General features: G+C 39.3%; 1 long non-coding RNA gene across 3 annotated transcripts; it reads right to left on the bottom strand.

Annotated features, from left to right (window-relative positions):
• Positions 1–19,006: 19,006 nt before the first annotated feature.
• Positions 19,007–22,551, bottom strand: LOC139886657 (uncharacterized). 3 transcript variants are annotated; one of them, XR_011772540.1, is made up of 7 exons: positions 22,477–22,551; positions 22,031–22,206; positions 21,542–21,692; positions 21,334–21,435; positions 20,798–20,900; positions 19,486–19,572; positions 19,007–19,409 (listed from the first exon to the last, which is right to left on the bottom strand). It is a non-coding gene; the product is annotated as an uncharacterized lncRNA (long non-coding RNA). The 3 variants fall into 3 exon arrangements; XR_011772539.1 differs by having other exon boundaries at positions 21,542–22,206; XR_011772541.1 differs by having other exon boundaries at positions 21,366–21,435; positions 21,542–22,206.
• Positions 22,552–23,101: the final 550 nt, after the last annotated feature.

Raw genomic sequence — 23,101 nt, 5'->3', positions numbered from 1 at the left:
CTCGGTAGTTTCTTGTATAATCTCCGGACCCGTAATCTGTCTATCCCACACTTCACTCCAACAAATCGGAGACCTGCACTTTCTACCATAAAGTGCTTCAAACGGCGCCATCTCAATGCTTGAATGGTAGCTGTTGTTGTAGGAAAATTCTGCTAACGGTAGATGTCGATCCCAACTGTTTCCGAAATCAATAACACATGCTCGTAGCATGTCTTCAAGCGTTTGTATCGTCCTTTCGCTCTGCCCATCAGTTTGTGGATGATAGGCAGTACTCATGTCTAGACGAGTTCCTAATGCTTGCTGTAATGTCTGCCAGAATCTTGAAATAAATCTGCCATCCCTATCAGAGATAATAGAGATTGGTATTCCATGTCTGGAGACGACTTCCTTCAAATACAGTCGTGCTAACTTCTCCATCTTGTCATCTTCTCTTATTGGCAGGAAGTGTGCTGATTTGGTGAGACGATCAACTATTACCCAAATAGTATCAAAACCACTTGCAGTCCTTGGCAATTTAGTGATGAAATCCATGGTAATGTTTTCCCATTTCCATTCCGGGATTTCGGGTTGTTGAAGTAGACCTGATGGTTTCTGATGCTCAGCTTTGACCTTAGAACACGTCAAACATTCTCCTACGTATTTAGCAACATCGGCTTTCATACCCGGCCACCAAAAATGTTTCTTGAGATCCTTGTACATCTTCCCCGTTCCAGGATGTATTGAGTATCTGGTTTTATGAGCTTCTCTAAGTACCATTTCTCTCATATCTCCAAATTTTGGTACCCAAATCCTTTCAGCCCTATACCGGGTTCCGTCTTCCCGAATATTAAGATGCTTCTCCGATCCTTTGGGTATTTCATCCTTTAAATTTCCCTCTTTTAAAACTCCTTGTTGCGCCTCCTTTATTTGAGTAGTAAGGTTATTATGAATCATTATATTCATAGATTTTACTCGAATGGGTTCTCTGTCCTTCCTGCTCAAGGCATCGGCTACCACATTTGCCTTCCCCGGGTGGTAACGAATCTCAAAGTCGTAATCATTCAACAATTCAATCCACCTACGCTGCCTCATATTCAGTTGTTTCTGATTAAATATGTGTTGAAGACTTTTATGGTCGGTATATATAATACTTTTGACCCCATATAAGTAGTGCCTCCAAGTCTTTAATGCAAAAACAACCGCGCCTAATTCCAAATCATGCGTCGTATAATTTTGCTCGTGAATCTTTAATTGTCTAGAGGCATAAGCAATCACCTTCGTTCGTTGCATTAATACACAACCGAGACCTTGCTTTGATGCGTCACAATAAATCACAAAATCATCATTCCCTTCAGGCAATGACAATATAGGTGCCGTAGTTAGCTTTTTCTTCAATAACTGAAACGTTTTCTCTTCTTCATCCTTCCATTCAAATTTCTTCCCTTTATGCGTTAATGCAGTCAAGGGTTTTGCTATTCTGGAAAAGTCTTGGATGAACCTTCTGTAGTAACCAGCTAGTCCTAAAAACTGGCGTATGTGTTTCGGAGTTTTCGGGGTTTCCCACTTTTCAACAGTTTCTATCTTTGCCGGATCCACCTTAATACCTTCTTTGTTCACTATGTGACCGAGGAATTGAACTTCTTCCAACCAAAATGCACACTTTGAAAACTTAGCGTACAATTCTTCCTTCCTCAATACTTCTAACACCTTTCTCAAATGTTCACCGTGTTCTTGGTCATTCTTTGAGTAAATAAGTATGTCATCAATGAAAACAATGACAAACTTGTCAAGGTATGGTCCACACACTCAGTTCATAAGGTCCATGAACACAGCTGGTGCATTAGTTAAACCAAACGGCATGACCATAAACTCGTAATGACCGTAACGTGTTCTGAAAGCAGTCTTTGGAATATCATCTTCTTTCACCCGCATTTGATGATACCCGGAACGTAAGTCAATCTTTGAATAAACAGACGAGCCTTGTAGCTGATCAAATAAGTCATCGATTCTCGGTAGTGGGTAGCGGTTCTTGATGGTAAGTTTGTTCAACTCTCGGTAGTCGATACACAACCTGAATGTACCATCTTTCTTCTTGACAAACAAAACAGGAGCTCCCCACGGTGATGTGCTTGGTCGAATGAAACCACGCTCTAAAAGTTCTTGTAATTGGCTTTATAGTTCTTTCATCTCGCTGGGTGCGAGTCTGTAAGGAGCACGAGCTATTGGTGCAGCTCCTGGTACAAGATCTATTTGAAATTTAACGGATCGATGTGGGGGTAATCCCGGTAATTCTTTCGGAAATACATCAGGAAATTCTTTTGCGACGGGAACATCATTGATGCTCTTTTCTTCAGTTTGTACTTTCTCGACGTGTGCTAGAACAGCATAGCAACCTTTTCTTATTAGTTTTTGTGCCTTCAAATTACTAATAAGATGTAGCTTCGTGTTGCCCTTTTCTCCGTACACCATTAAGGGTTTTCCTTTTTCTCGTATAATGCGAATTGCATTTTTGTAACAAACGATCTCCGCTTTCACTTCTTTCAACCAGTCCATACCGATTATCACATCAAAACTCCCTAACTCTACTGGTATCAAATCAATCTTAAATGTTTCGCTAACCAGTTTAATTTCTCGATTCCGACATATATTATCTGCTGAAATTAATTTACCATTTGCTAATTCGAGTAAAAATTTACTATCCAAAGGCGTCAATGGACAACTTAATTTAGCACAAAAATCTCTACTCATATAGCTTCTATCTGCACCCGAATCAAATAAAACGTAAGCAGATTTATTGTCAATAAGAAACGTACCCGTAACAAGCTCCGGGTCTTCCTGTGCCTCTGCCGCATTAATATTGAAAACTCTTCCACGGCCTTGTCCATTTGTGTTCTCCTGGTTCGGGCAATTTCTAATAATGTGGCCTGGTTTTCCACATTTATAACAAACTACATTGGCATAACTTGCTCCGACACTACTTGCTCCGCCATTACTCGTTCCGACACCATTTGTCCCTTTCGTTCTATTAACCCCTGGTCCGTAGACCTCACACTTCGCCGCGCTATGACCATTTCTTTTACACTTGTTGCAAAATTTGGTGCAGAACCCCGAGTGATTCTTTTCACACCTTTGGCATAGCTGCTTCTGATTGTTGTTGTTGTTGCGGTTATTATTGTTGTTGGGATGATTGTTGTAGTTGCTGTTGTTGTTATTGTTGTTGTTGTTGGGCCGTTTGTTGTAGTTGCGATTGATGTTGCGATTGTTGGGATAATTGTTGCGATTATTGTTGTAATTGTTGTTGTTGTTGTATTGGTGATTCTTATCACCGTTTTCCTCCCACTTTCTTTTGACTTGCTTCACATTGGCCTCTTCAGCAGTCTGTTCTTTAATTCTTTCTTCAATTTGGTTCACGAGTTTGTGAGCCATTCTACATGCCTGTTGTATGGAGGCAGGCTCGTGTGAACTTATATCTTCTTGGATTCTTTCCGGTAATCCTTTCACAAACGCGTCGATCTTCTCTTCCTCATCTTCGAATGCTCCCGGACACAATAGGCACAATTCTGTGAATCGTCTTTCGTACGTGGTAATATCAAATCCTTGGGTTCGTAACCCTCTAAGTTCTGTCTTGAGCTTATTGACCTCGGTTCTGGGACGGTACTTCTTGTTCATCAAGTGCTTGAATGCTGACCACGGTAGTGCGTACGCATCGTCTTGTCCCACTTGCTCTAGATAGGTATTCCACCATGTTAACGCAGAACCTGTGAAGGTATGCGTAGCGTACTTCACTTTGTCCTCTTCAGTACACTTACTTATGGCAAACACCGATTCGACCTTCTCGGTCCACCGTTTCAATCCGATCGGTCCTTTGGTTCCATCAAATTCTAAAGGTTTGCAGGCAGTGAATTCTTTGTAGGTGCATCCTACACGATTTCCTGTACTGCTAGATGCAAGGTTATTGTTGGTATGTAGCGCAGCCTGTACTGCGGCTATGTTTGAAGCTAGAAAAGTACGGAATTCCTCTTCATTCATATTCACGGTGTGTCGAGTAGTCGGTGCCATTTCCTTCAAAATAGTTAAATGGAACAAGTTAATCATACAGAATATTAAGAGTAGTTAATAGTATTTCGTAGCATAATATGAACTCATTTATAAAAGCTTTTTCTTCATATTAGCGTTTTATAAGTTTAAATTCGGGTAGTACCTACCTGTTAAGTTCATACTTAGTAGCTAATATACAATTCAACTACTACAATTCTATATGAAAAACTGATTATAATAATATTTCGCGTTCAAACTTTTACACAACATTTTACAAACTTACAATACCGCTTATTTTACATATAGCATGAATTATAGCACACAATAAATTTGATACAAGATAGTTGTGAAGACAATTCTAGCTAGTACACAAGTCGTTCAGCAAAGGCAATAAAGACACGTAATTCATACGTCCAGAAACAAGTCATGCATTCTGGTTTTACTAGGACTACTTCCCATCCTTGGTCTTGTGCAACATAACCGTTATGGCCGTTGATAAGACAGCGTGTTGTAACGTCATCAAAGGGACGAGGGTTACGTAATGTCCAACAGTCCCGTAATAATCTAAAAACCTCATTTCTTACCCCAATTACCGACTCCGTCACTTGTGGAAACATTTTGTTTAATAGTTGTAGCCCGATGTTCTTGTTCTCACTTTGGTGAGAAGCGAACATTACTAATCCGTAAGCATAACATGCTTCTTTATGTTGCATGTTAGCCGCTTTTTCTAAATCACGAAGTCCAATATTCGGATATATTGAGTCAAAATAATTTCTTAACCCGTTGCGTAAAATAGCATTTGGGTTCCCCGCAATATATGCGTCAAAGTAAACACATCGTAACTTATGGGTTTCCCAATGTGATATCCCCCATCTTTCAAACGAAAGTCTCTTATAAATCAAGACATTCTTGGAACATTCTTCGAATGTCTTACAAACTGATCCCGCCTTAAATAGTTGTGCCGAAGAATTCTGGCCGACTCTAGACAAGATTTCATCAATCATGTCTCCGGGTAGGTCTCTTAAAATATTGGGTTGTCTATCCATTTTGTGTTTTTAAACTGTAAAATAGACAAGAGTTAGATTCATAAAAAAATACTTATTAATACAAGCAATTTTTACATATATCATAAAGCATAAGAACACTATATTACATATATTACACCACACGAATACAACTATCTTATTCCGACACGCTCGTTTCTTCTTCTTCGGTTTTGGTTCGTTTTGCCAAGTTTCTAGGGATATATGATGTTCTCCTAATACGAGCCGTCGTTGTCCACATTGGTTTAGAAAAACCTGGTGGTTTAGAGGTTCCCGGGTCATTGTTACAACTTAAGGACTTCGGGCGTTGACGATACATATAAAGTTCATCGGGGTTGGAATTAGATTTCTCTATTTTTATGCCCTTTCCCTTATTATTTTCTTTTGCCTTTTTAAATTCAGTTGGGGTAATTTCTATAACATCATCGGAATTCTCGTCGGAATCCGATTCATCGGAGAATTGGTAATCCTCCCAATATTTTGCTTCCTTGGCGGAAACACCATTGACCATAATTAACCTTGGTCGGTTGGTTGAGGATTTTCTTTTACTTAACCGTTTTATTATTTCCCCCACCGGTTCTATTTCTTCATCCGGTTCTGATTCTTCTTCCGGTTCCGATTCTTCTTCCGGTTCCGACTCTTCTTCCGGTTCCTCTTCGGGAACTTGTGAATCAGTCCACGAATCATTCCAATTTACATTTGACTCTTCATTATTATTAGGTGAGTCAATGGGACTTGTTCTAGAGGTAGACATCTATCACATAATATCAAACGCGTTAAGAGATTAATATATCACATAATATTCACATGTTAAAAATATATAGTTTCCAACAAAATTTGTTAAGCAATCATTTTTCAAGTAAACACGGTCGAAGTCCAGACTCACTAATGTATCCTAACAAACTCGATAAGACACACTAATGCAAAATTCTGGTTCTCTAAGACCAACGCTCGGATACCAACTGAAATGTCCCGTTCTTATTGATTAAAAACGTTCCATATTAATTGATTTCGTTGCGAGGTTTTGACCTCTATATGAGACGTTTTTCAAAGACTGCATTCATTTTTAAAACAAAACATAACCTTTATTTCATAAATAAAGGTTTAAAAAGCTTTACGTAGATTATCAAATAATGATAATCTAAAATATCCTGTTTACACACGACCATTACATAATGGTTTACAATACAAATATGTTACATCGAAATCAGTTTCTTGAATGCAGTTTTTACACAATATCATACAAACATGGACTCCAAATCTTGTCCTTATTTTAGTATGCAACAGCGGAAGCTCTTAATATTCACCTGAGAATAAACATGCTTTAAACGTCAACAAAAATGTTGGTGAGTTATAGGTTTAACCTATATATATCAAATCGTAACAATAGACCACAAGATTTCATATTTCAATACACATCCCATACATAGAGATAAAAATCATTCATATGGTGAACACCTGGTAACCGACATTAACAAGATGCATATATAAGAATATCCCCATCATTCCGGGACACCCTTCGGATATGATATAAATTTCGAAGTACTAAAGCATCCGGTACTTTGGATGGGGTTTGTTAAGCCCAATAGATCTATCTTTAGGATTCGCGTCAATTAGGGTGTCTGTTCCCTAATTCTTAGATTACCAGACTTAATAAAAAGGGGCATATTCGATTTCGATAATTCAACCATAGAATGTAGTTTCACGTACTTGTGTCTATTTTGTAAATCATTTATAAAACCTGCATGTATTCTCATCCCAAAAATATTAGATTTTAAAAGTGGGACTATAACTCACTTTCACAGATTTTTACTTCGTCGGGAAGTAAGACTTGGCCACTGGTTGATTCACGAACCTATAACAATATATACATATATATCAAAGTATGTTCAAAATATATTTACAACACTTTTAATATATTTTGATGTTTTAAGTTTATTAAGTCAGCTGTCCTCGTTAGTAACCTACAACTAGTTGTCCACAGTTAGATGTACAGAAATAAATCGATAAATATTATCTTGAATCAATCCACGACCCAGTGTATACGTATCTCAGTATTGATCACAACTCAAACTATATATATTTTGGAATCAACCTCAACCCTGTATAGCTAACTCCAACATTCACATATAGAGTGTCTATGGTTGTTCCGAAATATATATAGATGTGTCGACATGATAGGTCAAAACATTGTATACGTGTCTATGGTATCTCAAGATTACATAATATACAATACAAGTTGATTAAGTTATGGTTGGAATAGATTTGTTACCAATTTTCACGTAGCTAAAATGAGAAAAATTATCCAATCTTGTTTTACCCATAACTTCTTCATTTTAAATCCGTTTTGAGTGAATCAAATTGCTATGGTTTCATATTGAACTCTATTTTATGAATCTAAACAGAAAAAGTATAGGTTTATAGTTGAAAAAATAAGTTACAAGTCGTTTTTGTAAAGGTAGTCATTTCAGTCGAAAGAACGACGTCTAGATGACCATTTTAGAAAACATACTTCCACTTTGAGTTTAACCATAATTTTTGGATATAGTTTCATGTTCATAATAAAAATCATTTTCTCAGAATAACAACTTTTAAATCAAAGTTTATCATAGTTTTTAATTAACTAACCCAAAACAGCCCGCGGTGTTACTACGACGGCGTAAATCCAGTTTTACGGTGTTTTTCGTGTTTCCAGGTTTTAAATCATTAAGTTAGCATATCATATAGATATAAAACATGTGTTTAGTTGATTTTAAAAGTCAAGTTAGAAGGATTAACTTTTGTTTGCGAACAAGTTTAGAATTAACTAAACTATGTTCTAGTGATTACAAGTTTAAACCTTCGAATAAGATAGCTTTATATGTATGAATCGAATGATGTTATGAACATCATTACTACCTTAAGTTCCTTGGATAAACCTACTGGAAAAGAGAAATATGGATCTAGCTTCAATGGATCCTTGGATGGCTCGAAGTTCTTGAAGCAGAATCATGACACGAAAACAAGTTCAAGTAAGATCATCACTTCAAAATAAGATTGTTATAGTTATAGAAATTGAACCAAAGTTTGAATATGATTATTACCTTGTATTAGAATGATAACCTACTGTAAGAAACAAAGATTTCTTGAGGTTGGATGATCACCTTACAAGATTGGAAGTGAGCTAGCAAACTTGAAAGTATTCTTGATTTTATGAAACTAGAACTTTTGGAATTTATGAAGAACACTTAGAACTTGAAGATAGAACTTGAGAGAGATCAATTTGATGAAGAAAATTGAAGAATGAAAGTGTTTGTAGGTGTTTTTGGTCGTTGGTGTATGGATTAGATATAAAGGATATGTAATTTTGTTTTCATGTAAATAAGTCATGAATGATTACTCATATTTTTGTAATTTTATGAGATATTTCATGCTAGTTGCCAAATGATGGTTCCCACATGTGTTAGGTGACTCACATGGGCTGCTAAGAGCTGATCATTGGAGTGTATATACCAATAGTACATACATCTAAAAGCTGTGTATTGTACGAGTACGAATACGGGTGCATACGAGTAGAATTGTTGATGAAACTGAACGAGGATGTAATTGTAAGTATTTTTGTTAAGTAGAAGTATTTTGATAAGTGTCTTGAAGTCTTTCAAAAGTGTATGAATACATATTAAAACACTACATGTATATACATTTTAACTGAGTCGTTAAGTCATCGTTAGTCGTTACATGTAAATGTTGTTTTGAAACCTTTAGGTTAATGATCTTGTTGAATGTTGTTAACCCATTGTTTATTATAACAAATGAGATGTTAAATTGTTATATTATCATGATATTATGATATATAATATATCTCAGTATGATGTATATACAGTTAAATGTCGTTACAACGATAATCGTTACATATATGTCTCGTTTCGAAATCATTAAGTTAGTAGTCTTATTTTTACATATGTATTTCATTGTTAATACACTTAATAATATATTTACTTATCATTTAACATAATTAACCAAGTGTATCAATATCTTAATATGATTCATATGTACCTAGTAAGACGTTGTTATAACGATAATCGTTATATATATCGTTTTCGAGTTTCTTAAATTAATAGTCTCATTTTTATGTATATAACTCATTGTTAAAATACCTAATGAGATACATACTTATAATAAAAACATGTTAACTATATATATAACCATATATATGTCATCATATAGTTTTTACAAGTTTTAACGTTCGTGAATCACCGGTCAACTTGGGTGGTCAATTGTCTATATGAAACATATTTCAATTAATCAAGTCTTAAAAAGTTTGATTGCTTAACATGTTGGAAACATTTAATCATGTAAATATCAATCTCAATTAATATATATAAACATGGAAAAGTTCGGGTCACTACAAAGTCTTACTTCCCGACGAAGTAAAAATCTCTGAAAGTGAGTTATAGTCCCACTTTTAAAATCTAATATTTTTGGGATGAGAATACATGCAGGTTTTATAAATGATTTACAAAATAGACACAAGTACGTGAAACTACATTCTATGGTTGAATTATCGAAATCGAATATGCCCCTTTTTATTAAGTCTGGTAATCTAAGAATTAGGGAACAGACACCCTAATTGACGCGAATCCTAAAGATAGATCTATTGGGCCTAACAAACCCCATCCAAAGTACCGGATGCTTTAGTACTTCGAAATTTATATCATATCCGAAGGGTGTCCCGGAATGATGGGGATATTCTTATATATATGCATCTTGTTAATGTCGGTTACCAGGTGTTCACCATATGAATGATTTTTATCTCTATGTATGGGATGTGTATTGAAATATGAAATATTGTGGTCTATTGTTACGATTTGATATATATAGGTTAAACCTATAACTCACCAACATTTTTGTTGACGTTTAAAGCATGTTTATTCTCAGGTGAATACTAAGAGCTTCCGCTGTTGCATACTAAAATAAGGACAAGATTTGGAGTCCATGTTTGTATGATATTGTGTAAAAACTGCATTCAAGAAACTGATTTCGATGTAACATATTTGTATTGTAAACCATTATGTAATGGTCGTGTGTAAACAGGATATTTTAGATTATCATTATTTGATAATCTACGTAAAGCTTTTTAAACCTTTATTTATGAAATAAAGGTTATGGTTTGTTTTAAAAATGAATGCAGTCTTTGAAAAACGTCTCATATAGAGGTCAAAACCTCGCAACGAAATTAATTAATATGGAACGTTTTTAATCAATAAGAACGGGACATTTCAAGTATTGCCGGGTTTATGGATCTGCGGACAAAGTTTTTACTGCAATATCAGAATCAGAGACCACGCAAGCGCACTCACATTGAATGCCATGACATCATGCAGAAGTCCAAGGAATCTTTGGGTGAATTTCTCACAAGATATACTAACGAGTGTCTGCGCATACCAGATCTCAAACCGGAGCAACAGATTTCCGGACTCATACATGGTATAAACTCATAACGTCATCCAACACTGGTAAGGCGTCTGCGCCATACAGTCCCAACAACTTATGCTGAGGCGCTTAATGAATGCCACGACTATATGCGGAGTGGCGAAGATAATGACATCCCAACAGTTAGCTCACGCAACGAGAGGAAGGACGACGATTATCGTTCGCGCGCTCAAAATGGCGGTAACAACTCTCGCGGAAGGTATCCTAGCGGTGGTCCTATCAGGAATGATAAAGGGAAATCAAATGGCAATTATCGAAACAATAATCAGCGCGGCATCAATAATCAGAACTATGCGCTACTCAAAAGTTTGTCTAAAGCGCCAAAAGAAATTTTGGCAACCGAACCGGTATGCGCAACATTTGCGGTTCCAACTCCGCTTACAGAATTTGGTAAGCGGGATAAAACAAAGTATTGTGAATTTCATGACGATTATGGTCACGACACCAATCGGTGTAAAAACTTGATGGAACGGGTTCTGGAAGCGCTTCGCGCGGGTAAATTGGATCATCTAAAACCACCTAAAAAGGACAAGGGAAAGGCCACAGAAGAGGCTTCGAAGTCTAAGACTTTCGCGTGGCAGAAAGTTGACAAAGCGAAAAATGCTGACTTAACCATTAACATGGTTGACGCAGAGAAAATCAGCTAGCGGAGAAAGTACAATGATCACCAGGATTGGGAGCTTCTCCCCATCACTTTCCCTCCTGTAATGTCAATTGATTCTATTAATGAGCCCATTATCATCAAGTGTCGCATCCCTGATTGCGGAATCCAGATTAAGCGCATGCATGTTGACACTGGCAGCGGTGTCGATATTATGTATGAGCATTGTTATCGTTTCCTTCCGGCAGAAGTCAAAGCGCAGTTACGCCAGCCTGATATTACGCTATCAGGGTTTTTCGAAGAAAACTCGTGGCCGCTAGGCCGGATAGAATTAATGATAGAGCATGCGGATGACAGGAACCCGCAGATGATCAGGCATGAGTTGGTAGATTTTTATGTGGTTCGTTCAACTTCACGATATAACGCACTGCTAGAGAGAAACTTCATACGGCGTTTCAACATCATCCCATCGGTAGTGCATGGTTTGATTAAGTTTCCCATAGCAGGAGGCGTTGCCACAGTTGTGTCACATCAAGCAACCGAGCTGTGTGGCTCTGTCGCGTCTGTAAGCGCTCCTAGCGTAGGAGAGCAACTTGCAAACTGTGCAGTAATAGCAAATCGCTTGCATCCGGATAAACGAATTAAAATCAGCGCAGGCTTGTCAGCCGAAACAAAGGGCAAGTTGCATGGAATACTGTCAGCTAACGCAGATATTTTCGCATGGCGCGAGTCAAACATGACCGGGGTTCCGCGGGATATTGCGGAACATAAGTTAAACGTTAATCCATCATTGACACCCGTTAGGCAAAAGAAGCGGCATATGGCCCTAGACCGCAGTGATTGGTTGTGCGCAGAGGTGGACAACCTTATCAAAGCAAACATTCTGCGGGAAATGCGTTATCAGACGTGGGTTGCAAATCCTGTGTTGGTAAAAAAGGCTGACGGTAACTGGCGAATGTGCGTTGATTTCAAGGACATTAATAAGGCATGTCCTAAGGACAACTACCCTCTCACGGAGATAGACTGGAAGGTAGAATCACTATCGGGATTTAAGTACAAGTGTTTTCTGGACGCATACAAGGGTTATCACCAAATCTTAATGGCTGCGGAAGATGAGGACAAGACTGCTTTTCATACGCCGCAGGGTATTTATTGTTACACGAAGATGCCTTTCGGTTTAAAGAATGCTGGCGCGACCTATCAGCGTGTAATTGACGCAGCATTCAAGCACCAAATCGGTAGAAATATTGAAGCGTACGTCGAAGACTTGGTAATTAAAAGTAACACCGAAGAAGACATGCTCGCGGACATCCTGGAAACGTTTGCATCTCTGCGCAGGATCAACATGAAGCTTAACCCGCTTAAATGTAGTTTTGGGGAAGAGGAAGGCAAGTTTTTAGGTCATGTGGTGACAGCGCGGGGTATCAAGGCCAATCCCAAAAAGATTGAAGCCATTGATAATTTGCCATCTCCGAAGACAAAGAAAGATGTACAGAGTCTAACTGGGAAGCTTGCGGCTATCACACGGTTTTTGTCGAAAGCCGCAGAGTGACAGTTACCATTCTTCAACACTTTGAAAAATTGTTTGAAGAAAAAAGACTTCGTATGGACTCAGGAAGCAGAATCAGCCTTTCAGGAGATGAAAAAGGTACTTGCAGAATTACCAACACTTACTGCGCCAGTATCAGGAACGTTGTACCTCGCGGCATCGAAGGAAGCTGTCAGTTCAGTTCTCATCGCGGATCGCGAAAAAGTAATCCATTAATTTACATGCTTTATTTATTTCGCAGAAACTTAACGACTGAGGTTTTTCTCAGACGCAAATGCCGGTCTACTTCGTAAGCAAGATGCTGACATCAAGCGAAGTAAACAACTCACCGATAGAAAAGCTTGTATATGCGCTGGTCCATACGGCGTGGCGTTTGCGCCGATATTTTCAAGCACATCCAATCGTGGTCCTAACTGATCAACCAATCAAACAGGTTGGTAAATGCCTGCTTTGCGGCAATGACCGGGGTTACCGCATTGACTAACGCAACCATTTTTCTTTCAGGTGTTATACAAGCCGGAGATTTCTGGCCGAATGGCTAAGTGGGCAGTTGAATTAGGAGAACATGAAATAAATTTTTCTTCGTGCAGTGCGGTTAAGGGTCAAATACTTGCTGATTACCTAGCAGAATTACCTGCGGATGTCGAGGCATCAGCAGAACATCAGGATCCACCTGCACCAACTGTCACCATGGGAATTGTACACCGATGGTGCGTGCAGCACATCTGGTGCAGGTACGGGTGTAATTTTAACAGGCCCGGATGGCGAAGAGCATACATACGCACTGCGGTTTAATTTTGCTGTTACGAACAACAAAGCAGAGTATGAGGCTCTGTTAGCAGGTATGCGCATTGCGCATAAGTTAAATGTTAAAATTTTGCACGCATATGTGGATTCAAAGCTAGTATGCAGTCAAGTCAGCGGAGATTTCGAAGCGCATGACATAGCCATGCAGCAATATCTATCGCGTGTTCACAACCTCGCTGACCAGTTTGAAGCTTTTCAAATCTCCCACGTAATGCGGGGGCAAAATAAGAAAGCGGATGCGCTAAGCAAACTGGCTGCCTTGGCTTTTGATCATATGGGGAAGAAAGTTCTAATAGAAGAACTCAATGCGAAATCCATTGTTATGATGCCTTTAGTGGCACCAGTTGAGGAATCAAGTTCAACATGGATGACGCCCATCGTGGCTTTTCTGCGGGATGGCACTTCTCCTGCAGATTCCGCTGATGCAAAGAAAGTCCGCGTTAAGGCACCGCTGTATGCCCTTGAGGGTGACGTCCTATATCGAAAGAATTATTTGGGACCGCACTTAAGGTGCATTGGCCCGAAAGAGGCGGAGGAAGTTGTACGCGAGGTGCATGAGGGTGCATGCACACTCCATTCGGGGCACAGGTCCATTGTGTCAAAAATAATGCGGCTAGGATATTATTGGCCCACCATGTATGCGGATACTGTGCGCATAGTTAAGCAATGTGAATCATGCCAAATACATGCACCTATTAGCTGAGCACCTGCGCATCCAATGATACCAGTCTCCTCACCGTGGCCATTCTGCAAATGGGCAATCGACATAGTCGGACCATTCCCAAAAGGCCGAGGTAATTTTATCATTTATTTTCTAAACATGTTACTCACATCAGTACCTTACGCACATTCTGCACACGCAGGAAACATCAAATTCTTGATTGTTGCAATCGACTATTTCACAAAGTGGGTCGAAACGAGACCGCTGGCAGCAATCTCAGGAAAAAGGGTGCGAAATTTTGTATGGGAAGACATCGTCTGTCGATTTGGTATACCAAACGAAATTGTTAGTGATAACGGTACGCAGTTCGCGGGTGACCCTTTTCGCAGCTGGTTGCCGGAGCTTAATATTAAGCAAACTTTTACATCTGTTGCGCATCCGCAGGCGAATGGCCAGTGCGAAGTCACCAACCGGGATATAGTAGCTGGAATCAAAGCTAGGTTGGGTCATGGTCACGTTGGTTGGGTGGATGAACTACCGAAGGTTTTATGGGCGCATAGAACAACACCCAAAGCAAGCACTGGTGAGACCCCGTTCAGTTTGGTCTATGGATCAGAAGCTGTTGTACCCACAGAAATTGGGGTACCAACGTTCCGCATACAAAATTTTGATGAGCAAAATAACTCTGAAGCTTTGCGGGAAAATCTTAATTTGCTGGAAGAGCGCAGACTCTCTGCTGCTGTCAACGAAGCAAATAACAAGCAAAAAATTGCAAAGTAATATAATCAGCGTGTGCGTTCGCGCTCTTACAAGTGCAGTGACTTGGTTTGGCGTCAGAATGACGCAAGTCATGCGGAGGATACTAGGAAACTGGGCCCCCGTTGGGAAGGTCCATACAGGGTAGCGAAGGCAAACAATACCGGGGCGTACCATCTCGAGACATTAGATGGAAAACCTGTGAAACGCACTTGGCATGCGACGTTATTGAAAAAATGTTATATGTAGCTAGGTGGACCTCATCACTCCAGTTTATTGTAGCACATTATTTTTTCTATGTAATTTCCGTCCGTTTGGATGTGTCGCGGTTGTAATTGTGATTAATGCCAATTAAATATTTACTCGCGCATACTTTTGTTGTTTAAATCTTTTTTGTATGCGGTTCCTGCCTACTTAAGGGGTGTCCTCTAGCCCCCGTGCGGCAGAAGCCTGTTTGGTTACAAGGCTAGATGCTAACTGCAGGCAAAGGGAATTGGTTTTCCCCTAGCCAAGCGCTACGCAGACTAGATGGCTGCAAAGTCGACTTAAAAATTACAAGCATTGGTTTGCTTGTGTGTAATTACTCTCGCATTGGTTTGCTTGAGGAACTCTTAAGCATAAAGACATTGGCTTGTTTTTAGTTGCGTTGCTTACCATACAGCTACCGTGCACCTCTAGTACATGACAAAGCAAAAACGCAGTAGCTTCTGAGTCTAAATTGTTAAAGGTAAATTGTTAAAGTACTGGTTTATTTTACGCAGTACCATCCGCATACGCATGAGTTTTGGTTAACTATGCGCATGGGCATGCGGTTCACCTTTTGTTTTGATTCGCGATATATAAACAAATAAACACACTATGCATGCATAACAGAAATATATATACATCAAATTAAGTTGTTACACAAATGGTAATTGTTTTAAACGCCTGCCCATCACGGGACCTATGGCTCAAAAATTGTATTTACAATTTCCTGCCTAAGCACAGGACTTACGGCGCAAACTATTACAACAAACTAAAACTCCTCCTTGAGGAACCCATCAATCGACATATTAGGGTCTGTGGCAAACGCATTTATTAGGGGGATCGGGATGGCAGTGATGGCTTCTTCCGCTTCCATGAGCACCACAGCCGTACCCTCCTTCAATTTTTTATGCACGACGTCGGGGTACGGCGGTGTGAGCCCGCAGGCTTGGATCACCTCTAGCACTGCCTTGTTGATTTCGTGGTCTTTAACCACATCAACATAGGCGTTGAACTTGTCGGACACAGGCTCGGAATCCATTACCTTCTGCGCAATGGTAGGAAGAGCGGTGCGGAGTTTTGTCAAGTCCGCCTCCGCTAGCTCGCGACCTGTAACCGCGTCATCCTTTTCCCTCGTCACCCTTTCCAGCTCACCCGCAGGCACTCCGCCTCCCCCTTGGACTGGTCAACCACCCCAACCAGCTCGCGGTTTTTCTTTCTCTCTTCAATCAGTGCAGTTTTGGTTTCCGCCGCGGTTAACTCCACCGCCTTGCGCGCTTCTTCTGCGGCGTCCCTGTCTTTCTTCACCTGATCAACCCCCGCTTGCAGCAGCCCTAGCTCTGTTTCTTTCCGCACGGCCACTTGATACAAGTTAGTGGAACGGCGGGCTTGATCCGCAACCATGCCAAAAAAGACGAGGCTGTTTTGGACGAAGGCGTTGAGCGCCTGATTAAAAGGCAGTACGGCTAGTTGGTTGCGGAACTCCGCAGGGAAGATTTGTTGGAGGAAGGCGGATTGCTCTGCGGCGTTTTCCGCAGATGACTGGGTGAGCTGCGCCAGGTTCGCCAATCGAAAGCTACCGTGTGGCGGGGTTGGTGTAGACTCGGAGTCCAGGTGTATCGTCTTGTCCTTTGACTCGGCGGTAGCTTTGAGGTCCGGATTGACCCGCGGTGGGGTGTGATGAGTCTCTTCAGCATGCCCTGCGTATTCATAAATGGTTAAATAAATGCAAACTTAAATGTGCGGTATGCGCGCAAGCAGAACTCTTACCAGAAGATGGGGGAGGTAGATCCGCAGAACGGGGTTCGATGGGAACGAAGTTGTCATTCCGCTTGTCCTCCCTCTATTTGGGAGTGAGTTTCTTCTTCTTCTGTTGGGATTGGGAGGCTTCTGGCGGCCTTGCACTTATTGCCGGAGGTGGCAGGTGCATTCTCGCCAGTCTTCTCCTGCTCTAACGGCAGGTTCACATTCTGTTTGCGGAAGGCGATGCCCGCAATCTCCTCCGCAGTCAGTACTCTCTTCATCTTCATCTCTGCAAACATGCACGCATGCGTTAGAACACATAAATAGCAAACTGTTGTTAGTACGTGATTATACTATTCCTACCCTTTCCATCCGGTCCGACTATGGCTGGACGCACATCCTCCCATGGCCAGTGTGCGGATATCTTCCCTAGCCGCAACATCACGTTCCCGTATGACCGGTGCACCAGCTGTGCGTTAGCGCACTCCGCTAACAGCTTTGTTTCCTCGTCATCAAGGACCGGGGTTTTGTTCACATCCTTTTCCACCTTCTCGCACCATATAAGCGTTTGCGCAACTACAGTTTGGTCAATGAAAAAGAAAGTTTCTTTCCAGTTACCCGCATTCGACTTTGGGGTTTTGGTGAAATTTTGACGGGCAAAGAAGGTGAACCAGGATTTGTGGTGATTGGCTAAGCGGTATAGATGACAGAAAACTTTAACCAACGGAACCCTATCGAGTGCGGCGCACCACATTTCAAACAAACAGAACTATTTTACCTATGGCATAAGGGTGTAGTTGTCCTAATCCCACTCTGAAGTGATCTAATACGCCTAGGAAGAAGTCGGATGGGGGAACCCTAAAGTTACCATGCTTGAACGCATGTTCGTAGATGGCCACCTTTTTCTCCGGTGGCGCGTGAGCACGCTGATTGGGCAAGGGTGGCACCGGATTGTATTTTGCTAACGGCGGGTATTGTTTAACTAAGTGGTTAATATGTTTCTGCTCTATAATCGATCTGACACTATCTACATAGGTTTCGTTAGCCTTAGTCATTTTCTATAGAATGGTTGGAGAATCACTAACCTTTAGACGGTGGCCGGAGTATTTAGGTTTTGATCGGAATTGAATGTAGCAGCGTATTGAGGAAGCTTGGAGCAGAAAAATGGAAATGTGTGTGATTTGGGGCTATTTATAGAGACGATTTGGAGCCATGGGTTGGAATGGGTTTATCGTGGCTGTACACATGTTCAGCGATCAACGGTTAGCATTTTGAGTGCGCGTGAGGATGTCAGATGGGTATGGTTACCTATGAGCGTGTGGCTGACACGCGCCTGCCAACTGCCACTTTATGTCTTGTCAGCCGAATGGTCTTCTGCGACAGTGACAGGCATTAAATGACCTCGAAACGCACGCGGAACATTGAATGCTAGCCGTTTTCTTGTTTTTTCCGCTTAATAGTTTGATGTCATGTGTCTTGCGTCATATAACATCAAACTGGGGGGACATAATGATACCGCAACCCGCATGCGCACCTCATATGCATGCGGGCGCTTAATAGTGTGTGTATGCGTGTGCTTGTGTGCGCTATGCGGTATGCGGATTGTATCTGATTCCTTTGTTCTCGGTACAGCGGTTGCTTAGCTGTCAAGTAAATATCTTTTCCATAATTATATCCGTGATTCGGGGGAGTCAGTTATGGATGAGGTTATTATGATCTGGGACGGTTCTAGAATTAGGGTTTGCCTATAAATACAAACCCTAATCATCACCTACGGGACACAGCATATTACGTAACCATCACCTACGATACAAAAGCATCATTCGGCATCTTTTCAAGGTTAACAGGTTAGTCTTTCGTAAGCTAGTACCTACGACCTTATGTGGGGCCTCTTGATCGATGACCGTTATCGGAGGTGGACTTAATCACTTGGCCACCCCGCCAACATCATCATGTCGGCCAGGGTTATTCACGGTAGCCGGACCGGAGAGCCACGTTCTAAGATCCTTAAACCCCTCTACGTATTGAGCAGACATATTTAACCCTATGGTAAAAATATGCATGATCAGTTAGAATACTTGTTATTCATTGTTATGTAGCGTTACTTATTTACATAGCGAAAATGGCTATAATGGTTCTGGACTTGTGGGTAGTAGACACGGTTGGTTACATAAACAAAATGGCTCAGAGTTGTTGGTGGCGTTGTTCTTATTCCCTTTTTTTCTTGCTTTTCTTGTCTTCATTTCCAGGGAATAATGTGGCTACGAAAATTATGTTATTAGTTTTGTTACAAACACAAAGGTTGTCTACGGTTGATGTTTTTTTTTTTTTTTTTTTTTTTTTGAATAACCTACGGTTGATGTTGTAGTGGCTACTCCTTTTTCCTCTCTAATTCTCTGTCTTCGTTTTCGGGTAATAGTGCTCTTTTTGTTGCGGGTTTGGTCTCTTGATGTTGTTCCTTTTTGGGGTTGGTGGTATTGGTGTCACAGTAGTTGTGGTGTCCTTCTCGGTCTTCGGCTGTAGTTAAAAGGAATTGTTATGTGCCGTTATTTTTTGGAATGAAATGTTGTTTATTCTATTGTTTGTGTCTTACCTGCTGCGTTTGTTTTTTCTGGTGTTGCTTCTTGAGTCTACTGGTTCGATATGGGAAATAAAAGAGTCGATGATTCTTGATATACCTCTATATTAACAAAACCAATATAAATATTAGAGGGTTAGACACATGGGTTTATTAGATACATGAGGGATTCATTTTAGTTCCAGTTATGAGCACCTTGAAGCATCTTGTAAATAAACATAATCAAATACAAAGAGACAGAGATATATGCAAATCATATAACTACTTAGCTGTTGTGTTACTTGTGATAGTGTAAGGTTTGAGTTGACTATATGATTTGAATTTGCAGTGATGTGGGTATCCAATTGCTGGTATGTTTTGGAATGTCGTTTGTAGTCAAAATATGAGGGATGTTAGGCTGGATATTGTTTGGTCCCGATTTTTGGTGGCTTTGCAGATGACGTTGGATTCCAGTATGCTTGTGAAATGGTTTTTGTCACTGTAGTTAATAATGACCTGGATAGCAGTACCTTGTGTGTAATTTACGAAATTGTTACAACAACCACTACCAAATAACTTAATGTACATAGCTTCAGCAACAGGTTAAGATCAAATCAAATGACAACGAACAAAATCCTTGAGACGCAAACATAGCAGAAACCGAACATGGCAGACCAAAAACATGAGATACACCAGCTGCATATTTGACGTGAAATCATAAATAAATAACAAACTAAGACAACCTATCAGTAAAAGAAAAATATCAAACAACGATAACAACGTACCCATAAGATTAGAGGATCAAGTCAATGATAAGCCATCATCATCATCACAAAGACCAAATGAATGAGCATCATAAGTACGCATTCATTTCGATAAGTTTGCCCAATAAAAACTATCATACTCGAAGGATGTTGAACATAAATCACCACTTACATCATTAATGATAGATGACGTTATCTCTATGAGAAAACGTTAGTTATTAATTTGACAGTATTGTTTGACTTAGCTTTAACCAAAGAGTTGTCATATTAAAACAGTAAAAAGTAATTCATAATTAAATTGAGATTACATCAAGTTAACATAATAAATTATGCTAAACTTTTATTAGTGATAACTGATAATAAACAGTTCAAAATAACAGACCCATTTTATGTTTTCTTCACATAACATATAACACAATCTATTGATTTAAAATGATCGAACAACTTATATAGTCAATATTTCTTCTAAACAATAACTAACAAACCGCAACTAAAATACGTAAGTAAGAAAACAATCGCAAACAGAATATAGCAAGCTGAAAGCAGATGTATAAAAAACAGCCACTAAAAAGGTACACATTTACCTGATGGCGGCAGCGAAATAGCGAGATCCGATGCTGTTAGCGAACAATCAAACGAACAAAAACGAAATCCCAACCAAAACAACTTTAGGCGGCATTATAATACCTGTTGATCGAAAAGGGAAACAATATCATGAGTTTAAAAACAACAAACAAATAATGTGGTTCCCTTCTCATGTTTCAACATATTGAAAGTAACTTACAATTGAACATTAACAAATGATTAGTATTAGATAAGGATGAACAAATTTATTATATTAGATAAGGATGAACAAATTTATTAACTTTTAATGAATAAAAAGTTGATATTCATGCCATTTTGTACAGCAACACATGTAGGATTAAACACCAATGTCCATCACCAATAGAAACAACTGAACATATCATTCAACATTTCAAATAAACTTATAAAGCCACTAACCAACTGATCAAACACCACCATCAAAAGCAACAATTACAATGACTACTAAGTCACAACAAATAACACAATGTGTTAATTGACCACAACAATAACAGACCATATAATATGAAAAAAGTACCTTAATTCACTTGCAGTATAGAAGAGGCTTACGGTGAAGTGCAATAATAGCGTTTGGTGCTTGCATAAGCCCGCGAGTAGTCAATGTATGAAAGAGTTTAAGCTGCAAATATCAATGCACATAACATGACTAAGAAGATGTAGAGCCTTCAAAAAACAAAACTGAATAGCAAAATGGAAGACAATTCAATAAAGAAATATAGACATACCTGGATTATTGGAAATTCTTTACGATGATGAAGTGATTAAAGCAAAGATACCGGATACTTAAAAAACAACATGAGGCACACGATCCAGTGAACAATGACATATAATTTATGAGAGAGGTCTGTTGACAATTATTATTCCTGGAAACGCTCTCTTTGACAATCGACATTTGCGATTCGAGAGATGACACAAAATGAATACCATTATTTACATATGAACAACTGGTATCTGAAGTCTCCCTCCATGTTTTCTTAGTTGCCATTATCTCAAAAATCAATAGCAAAACACTAACTCGAAAGCATTTTTCAAACAGAATTCAAAGAGGCTAAAACGCATATATTTCACGAATACCAACAATAGACCATATTATACAATTGATATGCAAGTAGTAAAACAACCCAAACAACGACAGGAACAGATAAAAAAACAACTAATCTACAATTTTCATGCCAAGAGGAATAACAAAAAAAGGAAAAGTTGAGAGCAATTACCTTCACGTTGTAAGTACAAAATGTAGGAAACCTATCAGAAAACAAAAAGAAATCAAAATATAAGAAGGCCAAATCACAGCGAAGGCAACAATCGAAGAGCAGAACATATAGATTAAACTTATCTGCGTGAATACATCAGCAAATAATCAAATTACATAATGTACCCATCAAAGTTCCTGCAAATTAAACACAACACCATCAATAAAAATCAAATCTTTTCATGGCTTCATCAAGAAATAAGAAAAAAAAAACACCAATAACTAACTTTTCCCATAAAAGATTATATATATTTAGGACAAACCATTCAAAAAAAAAAAAAAATGTTCTTTGGTCTAATTTAGTCACTACACAAATTCTGCTTAGAACCACAATAACAAAATAACCTTCTTTAATCCTAACCCTAGGACAATTCATGAAACCCTAAATTAGAAAAGATAAGAACTTACAGATCGTCATCGCACCAATAACAGACTGAAGAATAAAACGAACGATTTTATTTTTCGGGTTGTCTTCTTCTTGGTGTGCATGAGGAAGTGTTACATTTGTGTGTTATAAACTTATAACCTCGTGTTATGGATAATTGAAGAGTCAACGCACAAGTCAAAAGCCGAAGTTTTAAATAATCATGTGAGAGGCACGTGAGCTGCCAAACACTTAATAACTCGTGAGAAGCACGTGAGACAACATTTAACTGAATTCAGTTTCTGTTAGTCGATTAGGTCATCGTTCAAATAGCTGAACTGTATCTAGATGAGTTAGTTTTGGATTTCTGTATGTGTGTGATCACACTTTCTTCCCCCTTTTCTCTGTAATTCCATTTTAGTTCTTGTAACTCAATTGTCCCTTTTCTCTGTAATTCCATTTTAGTTCTTGTAACTCAATTGTAGTTCTTGTAACGATTTGCAATTCAATTTCGCAAGCTTCGATTGTTCCAAGCTGTCAGGTTGAATTGAGATTAGTTGAAGTTAATTACTTAGACTAATCATAACAGATTTCAGGTTTCGTATCCTAGGGTTTGTTCAAAAAAAAAAACTTTTCTGGACATTTCGTGATTAATCAGAAAATTTAGTA

Source organism: Rutidosis leptorrhynchoides, chromosome 1 (assembly GCF_046630445.1).
Source record: "Rutidosis leptorrhynchoides isolate AG116_Rl617_1_P2 chromosome 1, CSIRO_AGI_Rlap_v1, whole genome shotgun sequence".
Lineage (NCBI taxonomy): Eukaryota > Viridiplantae > Streptophyta > Magnoliopsida > Asterales > Asteraceae > Rutidosis > Rutidosis leptorrhynchoides.
Note: the sequence above shows the minus strand (reverse complement) of the source record. Positions and strands in the feature narration are given on the sequence as shown.